Below are 7,296 nucleotides of genomic sequence, written 5' to 3' on the forward strand. Positions count from 1 at the left end.
CAGGGCCAAAAGAATGGGAATGGGTGGGTAGGGAAGTGGGGGGCGCTATGGGGGACTTTTGGGATAGCATTGGAAATGTAATTGAGGAAAATATGTAGTAAAAATATTAAAAATTAAAAAAAAATAAAATAAAATACATATATCTCAAGGGGCTGGAGAAATGGCTCAGCAGTAAAAGCACTGACTTCAATTCCCTGCAATCACATGGTTGCTTACTACCACCAGTAATGGATTCCAAGTCTTCTCCTGGTCTTTCAGAAGACAGTGACAGTATACTTACATATGTAAAATAAATACATATTTTCTTAAATAAAAAAAGCAACGTGGGAATGTACATGCAGATGTTAGTAAAGTGCTAAGAGGTACACATCTCAATTGATTTGGAGGGTGAATGGTGAATAGTATCATAAAAAATACTGGGTGTTTATTTAAAACTACACATAGTGATGAAGATAAAGGGTTGGTGGACTGAGAGCAAGGAAGGAGGCTAGAGATAGGAGTATTGAGTGCAATTGCAAGTAGATAACAATGAGACTGCAAGAACAATGCTAACATTGAATGAGAAGACAGGGTTGATTTAAAAGTCTACCTTTGGAAAAATCAAAATGAAAGCAACCATTCTTAGAAAATTCTACAGAACAATATGTGAATTTGTAGATATGATTTCTAATTCTCATGTCAGAAAGATACAGGCAATAGGAAACTCGTCAAACTAGAGATTTGGGGAATATTAAAATTTCTTAGTGGCTAGTAATCAACACCTTCAAGTTCTTCATGAATTATATTTATATCGTTATTTTTAAGAAGCATTTTCTTCAATTCCAAAATAATAGCTTGAATGAGTTATTATCTTCATTTATAAAACAAGATAGAAATTTTCAATGATATGCTTATCATCTTGCAGCCACTTGGCAAAAATTGAATATAAGAACATACCCTTCAAGTCTCCTTTTAAAACTCTTCCTCATCATATGCTTATGCTTGCTTTACATAATAACACTTAAGAACAAACCATACCTTTACAAAACAAATGCAAAAACTGTCATATTATTTTCATTGAATTTAGAAGCTAATTAAATACTGTAGAGGACAGTTTGTCTGTCTCCAAAATGTTACTGCCCAGAGTAAAGCCCAACCTTAGAGAGTGCAATTAGCAATCATTATTGGTGACCAGATCTAGTTTTTAGCTTTAGGCTTATTTTACAATGCCAAAGGATGTAATTATCAGATTGCTGATAAAAAGAGAATTCTGGCCATAAAACCAAGGCACTTCATTAATGAATCTACCCAAAATGGTCTCAGTGTGGAAGAACAAAATCACTATAAAATTATAAGCATATTTACTTTCAATAGGTAACTATTCATATTAAATTAGTGTAGCTAAGATCAAAGGTTCAAGGGCAAGTACATGCTGGTGAGGATGTGGAGCAAGGGGAACACTTCATTGCTGATGGTCATCCAAACCTAAATAGCCACTTTGGAAAATAATTTGGCTGTTTCTCAGAAAAAAGGGAATAGTTCTATCCCAAGACTCAACTATATCGGTCCTGGTCATATACCCAAAAGATGTTCCAACACCCAACAAAGACACTTGTTCACCTATATTTATAACAGCTTTATTCATAATAGCCAGAAACTGGAACAATTTAGATTTCTCTCAACTGGAATGAATAAAGAAAATGTGATACATCTATACAATGGAATACTCTTCATCTATGAAAAAAAGATATCATGAATATTTGCAGGCAACTAGATGGAACATGAGAATATCATACTGAGTTTTCCCAGTCCCCAAAGGACATGCATGGTATGTACTTACATATATGTGGATGTTAGCCATAAACTACAGGTACCATGATTTACTCCATAGACCCAAAGAAGCTAAGTAAGAAGGACTAACCAGTACCCTGGAGCTCTTGACTCTAGCTGCATATGTATCAAAAGATGGCCTAGTTGGCCATCACTGGAAAGAGAGGCCCATTGGACAGGCAAACTTTATATGCCCCAGTACAGGGGAACTCCAGGGCCAAAAATGGGAATGGGTGGGTAGGAAAGTGGGGTGGGAGAGGGTATGGGGGACTTTTGGGATGGCATTGGAAATGTAATTGAGGAAAATACGTAATATATATATATACATATATATATATATACATATATATATATATATATATATATATATATATATACGTAATGTATATATATAAAAGAAGGAAGGCCCAAGCAAGCAATCTTGAATCTCACATAGAAGGAAGAATAAAATAGTCATAAGAGGCAGATGGAGGGAGGAAACTGGGAGGGAAGGAGATGGGGAAGGGATTGGGGGTTTCAGGATCAGGTATGAGAAAGAACAGGAGAGATAGCTAAATGTCCACGAAATAAATGTTAAATCTGTAACTGACAGGGATGAGGAGCATCTTCAGGAAAAGAGAGAGACCTAGGATAAGGGAAGCACCAACATAAATTGAGGTGACCTTAGCAGTGACTCACTACATTGGCGATATGGAAGCTGAAGAGGCCAACTCTTATAGCCACACAGAAAATGGGGTGGAACCATAGAAACACTAACACGACCACAAAAATTTCAGTGGGGATGGAGCAGAGACTGAGGGAATGGCCAACCAATAACCAGCTCAAATTGAGACCCAGCCCATGGGCAAGCACAAATCCCTAACACTATTAATGATACTCTGTTAGACCTGCAGATAGGAGAGGTTCCACTTAGCAGCTGACTCAGAAAGACACAGACACCCACAGACAAACATGGGATGGAATTTGGGGACTCTTATGGAAGAAGAGGTGGAAGGATTACAGGCTCTGAAGTTAATGGGAACTCCACAGGAAGACCAACAGAGTCAACTAACCTGGACCCTTAGGCTCTCAGGGTCTCAACCACCAACTAAAGAACATGCACAGGCTGGACCTAGGCCTCCTCACAAATATGTATCAAATGAGAAGCTTGCTCTTCATGTGGGTCCTAAACAACTGGGACAGGAGCTATCTCAAAAGTATTATCTATTCTGTGATATGTTCTTCTAGCTGGAACACCTTGTCTGGCCTGACTGGGAGAGCCTTGCATAGACTTGAATGGCCAGGGTGGGAAAATACAAAGGAGGATCCCCATTTGCTCAAAGGAGAATGAGATAGCAGATGGAGGAAGGATTATGGGTGGATGTCACTGGGAGGAAGACAGTGGTTGGAGTATATAGTGAATAAGTAAAAATATTAAATTATATTAAAATTTAAATTATATTAAAATTATTATAGGCAACATCACTTTCTAAATCCACAAATGCCTAGTTTAATACCTTACCAATGCAAGCTGTGTGTCTCATGGTATAATTTTCCAAATTTCAAAAGGATTTTACAGAAGAAGCAACATACACTGCAGAATTAAGCAGCCAGAGCTGTCACTGCAAGAGTCTCCCCAGCATCACTCAATCAAGTAAGTTCAATGCGTTTCCCTTTTATTAATCAGAAAAGAGGTCAGAACAAACTCTGTCACAGAACAGCTTTAAATTGTCCACAGAATGCAGAATCAGTAGAAATTCTGACAGGGAGAGGAGAGCTTGGCATAGAACTTGAAGCCTGTCTCAAGGACAGAGTGACTTTTGGACTGTTGAACTACAAACAGTAAATGGGGAAGGATATCTCTGCAAACACAATATGAAAAGTGGTCTGACTTCCCTCTCATTTTCTTTCTTTACATCTGTCCCCTTACTGTCTCTAACTTGTACTCTGCTATCACCCCACGCTATTACAACAATTCTTGAATAGTTATCATGAGTACCATTTGGGATACTGTTAAGGGAGCTGTCTCTCTAATCCCTACAATAACCTTCACAGTACCCTCATCTAATGCCTACCTTTCAGATGCTTGAAAATCACCACATGAACAATGATAAGCAAATATCTCCCTAAAAACAAGATAAACTCATGCAGTTTTTGTCTCAAAATATAATTATATTTTGAATGTTTAACAGTTTCTCTGAGGGTAAAATGCAGAATGCATAAGGAAACTAAGACAAATTTAAGAGTTCTGCGTGTTTGATTACCATACCTACACATTTTTGCATGATCTGGAAGATGTGTAAGACACAAATATGTAATTTACATATACGCTTGTCAATTTTCATCTAAGAATATCCACTGATATAGCAAATCCCCTTTAATACTTATGATTCAAATACAATCACAAAATAATTTTAACTATATTGCTCAGACAGGAAGGGATAAGTGCTTCTCTGTAGATCCTGTTATAACGCCTTAGGAGAACCATAATGGAATGACAACAAAGAAAAAATATGACATGAATTTCTTGGTTTGTTTTTCTAAACATTAATTTTCTTTTTTAAAAAATATTTTTATTAGGTATTTTCCTCACTTACATTTCCAATGCTATCCCAAAAGTCCCCCATACCCTCCCCCTCAATCCCCTACCCACTCACTCCCACTTTTTGGCCCTGGAATTCCCCTGTACTGGGGCATATAAAGTTTACAAGTTCAATGGGCCTCTCTTTCCACTGATGGCCGACTAGGCCATCTTTTGATACATATGCAGCTAAAGACAAGAGCTCCAGGGTACTGGTTAGTTCATACTGTTGTTCCACCTATAGGGTTGCAGATCCCTTTAGCTCCTTGGGTACTTTCTTTAGCTCCTCCATTGGGGGCCCTGTGATCCATCCAATAGCTAACTGTGAGCATCCACTTCTGTGTTTGCTAGGCCCTGGCATAGTCTCACAAGAGACAGCTATATCTGGGTCCTTTCAGCAANATCTTGCTAGTGTATGCAATGGTNTCAGCGTTTGGAAGCTGATTATGGGATGGATCCCCGGATATGGCAGTCTCTAGATGGTTCATCCTTTCGTCACAGCTCCAAACTTTGTAACTCCTTCCATGGGTGTTTTGTTCCCAATTCTAAGAAGGGGCAAAGTGTCCACACTTTGGTCTTCGTTCTTCTTGAGTTTCATGCGTTTAGCAAATTGTAAACATTAATTTTCAAAGCAAAAGCAAGGTATAACAGGAGCATTCCCTTTTCTAAAGGGAATCAAGAGTTACCTATAATTCAGATATTAAAATACAATTAAGTACACCATATTTTATATTAGTAAAAATTATTTGTACAGAAGGGTATGGAAGGCACAGGGTACAGACTACAAGTAGCTATGAACTTCCTTGGAATCTTTTGAGTCCAAATGGCCTTCTGTAACTTGTTAATTGCAAACCAATGGCTGGCCACCTTTGCACCTGCCCCCTGTTTTGGAACAGTAGTTTCAAAACAAGAAGAAAAAAAGCACTTGGTGAGTTTATACTGCTTTCTCTTTAACCCTTAGAAAACAAATACACTTTTCTAAAGATTTATAACTAAAGACAAAATTGTTATGCAAAATAGCAATAATATATCATAAGATAGAAAAGAAAACCATATTTTATTACCATATTTTCTTTTACCCCATTATTTTCTGAAACTTCATATATACCAGCTTTCAAACTTGCATAAATATTCTTCTAGATGTAAAATTGTAACTGGAAGAAAATGATAAATATCATTTATTCACCCCACTATATTAGTTATTCTATAGCTTCAGGGAAAACATCCAGCTATAATCTTCAAGATTTTCCACTTCTTTTTCAATCTCTCTTGATTATTAAAACACAAACGGAAGCAGAAATATAATTTGAATTATATCTATACTCTACAGATGATCTGAATTCCTGTGTTAAAGCAAATCTTTGTCTAAAATCTTAAGAACAAGAAAAAGCATATTTATGTGGGATTTGCTTCATTTATATTTCATTGTTCTTTCCTTCTGCATAAAGTAGTTATTTGTGAATATTTTTAAAACTTAAAAGAGAAAAAGGACTTAAATTTTCATAGTATTTAAGTACAAACATCAATGATCTTTTGGGATAAATTTACATAATCCACTGGAAAACACCTACAGTTTTATCAAGTATTTCATTTTTTATTGATCAGAATAATTTGAATAGTAGCTATCTCAATCCATCTTATTTAACAACCAGTTATGATATCTAGTAAAGCTAGTAAATATTTCAATCATCTTATCTCATACAAACAATGATATCTACTAAATTATAACTTGAATATTGTTAGCATAAAATATTTAACTTTTGGTTTCTAAATAATGATATAGTTCGCTATTAAACCAATCAGGCAGTGATCCTGCCTTTAATAGCTGCAGAACAGACAAAAATTCTAATGCTGAACACATACTACTGAGCATTCATTACCTTAAAGATCAGGACTACAAGGCCCTGCAAGAAAACAAGGTATGTTCATTTGTGTGGTTATCAGTTGTGTACTCAAATGGTTTCACACAGGCTCTTTAAGTCCCTGAGGCTACCTCGAAGAGACCACAAATACTGGAAATTCAACTACTCGTAGAGAAACTTATAGGCATTCTTTATATTCGTCACAACACAAAATTCCTTGCTGTGAACAATTATTTCCTAAAAATACACTGATCAAAGTACTCAGACTTGCTACCTACCTGAAAAATATCTAGTAATAACTGCTTCTAGAGATGCATGAAGTTTGAATAAGCGCTGCTCAGTGTATTCTAGTATTGAAATATCACATGATAATACCCAACTATGTACAATTGTATGTTTCAAGTAAAAACAAACTTATTCTTACCAACTCAATGATGTGCCTCAATAACCATAATCTAACCAAACTCTTTACAATTCTTCACAAGTTTTGGATTTTTTTTTTGGTATATCTAAGATGATTTTGATCAGCATTCAATTCTCTACTCAAATTCTATTCGAATTTCATCTCTCTGAATTGATTTCTCAGACCAGTTCACCACAATAGCACCCACTATTTTTACTGATTTTATATTTTAATGACAATGTCTTTATTTTTTAATAGGGCTTACAGCTATGATGATGAGATCTGTTCAATCACTTCATTATATGTTTTCATTCCTCTACTTATAAGAATGTGTTTTTTCACTAAACATACCAAGTCCAACCACAGAACCTGAAGGTGCTTCTAACTATACTTTGAAATTGATAACCTCCTTGCATTAAAAAACCAATTACTTGCTTACACAAAGAATATACTTTCATCTTTTCATGAGAATTAAATGGTCTTAAAATCTTGGTGAGTGAGAACCTTGTGTTAACCCTGATCCTGCAGTACTTCAAAAATTTATAGAGAGTTTCTACTTTTCCAGATTAAAAAGACTCTAGATGGTCCATCCTTTCTTCTCAGCTCCAAACTTTGTCCATGGGTGTTTTGTTCCCAATTCTAAGAAGGGGCACAGTGTCCAC

This window comes from Mus caroli, chromosome 16 (genome assembly GCF_900094665.2).
Source record: "Mus caroli chromosome 16, CAROLI_EIJ_v1.1, whole genome shotgun sequence".
In the NCBI taxonomy this organism is placed as follows: Eukaryota; Metazoa; Chordata; class Mammalia; order Rodentia; family Muridae; genus Mus; species Mus caroli.